The sequence below is a fragment of the Seriola lalandi genome, unplaced genomic scaffold (genome assembly GCF_002814215.2).
Source record: "Seriola lalandi dorsalis isolate HSWRI2012SDOR001 ecotype SW California unplaced genomic scaffold, Sedor1 jcf7180002054808, whole genome shotgun sequence".
Lineage (NCBI taxonomy): Eukaryota > Metazoa > Chordata > Actinopteri > Carangiformes > Carangidae > Seriola > Seriola lalandi.
Genome location: NW_019525361.1, coordinates 44,359 through 45,270, shown reverse-complemented (window position 1 = coordinate 45,270; position 912 = coordinate 44,359). Strand labels below are relative to the sequence as shown.

The following is a 912-nucleotide window of genomic DNA, read 5'->3' as shown; positions in this document are numbered from 1 at the left end:
GTGTGTGTGTGTGTGTGTGTGTGTGTGTGTGTGTGTCTGTTGTGTTGTGTCCAGGTACTGTGGGCGTTCAGTGCCTCCCTCCATCACTAGCATTGACAATCAGCTGACTCTGCTGTTTGTGACAGACTCCAGTTTGTCCACAGAGGGATTCTCTGCCAGCTACATCTCCCTCAACGCTGCCACAGGTAACACTCACCTGGTCAGAGAGGTGACCTCACACTGACCCTTCACCTCACAGCTCAGCCTCCACTTCAACATCTCGCTGAGTTCAGACCGGACTGTGGGGATTCCAGTCCTGGGTTCAGGTCCTGGTGTGACCAGTTTGGACACAGCTGTAAAGATTAGGCTCAGAGGTCTTAAAGAAGACAGCCTCCTCATTCATTAGTGAGACCACTGTGTTGATCCAGACACTGAGGCTCCAAAACAATGATTCATCTTGTAAATTATCATTTTTATATTTTATAATATTATAAACATGAGAGACTTTGTAAGGTGATTAGTCTATTTCATGACTGATAAACCTCAGAACTCAACACACTGATACACTCACAGACTGACACACACACACACTGACACACACACACACACACACGCACACATACTGATACAGACACACTGATACACTCACAGACTGACACACACACACACACACACGCACACATACTGATACAGACACACTGATACACACTCACAGACTGACACACACACACACATTGATACAGACTCACAGACTGACACACACACACTGATACACACACACACACATTGATACTGACGCACACACAGACACACACACAAGATACTTTGATAAACGGTGTGTGTGTAGAGAACAGCTAGGACCAACAGTCTGAGCACCACAGTGAGTCTCACTCATGAACATCTTGATGAAGATGACCATGACGTGAATCTCTG

The 912-nt window shown here is 46.2% G+C and overlaps 1 protein-coding gene across 1 annotated transcript in view; it reads left to right on the top strand.

Annotated features, from left to right (window-relative positions):
- The window catches only part of cubn (cubilin (intrinsic factor-cobalamin receptor)), a 43,104-nt gene that overhangs the window by 7,524 nt on the left and 34,668 nt on the right, over nucleotides 1-912 (top strand). The window lies entirely within an intron of this gene.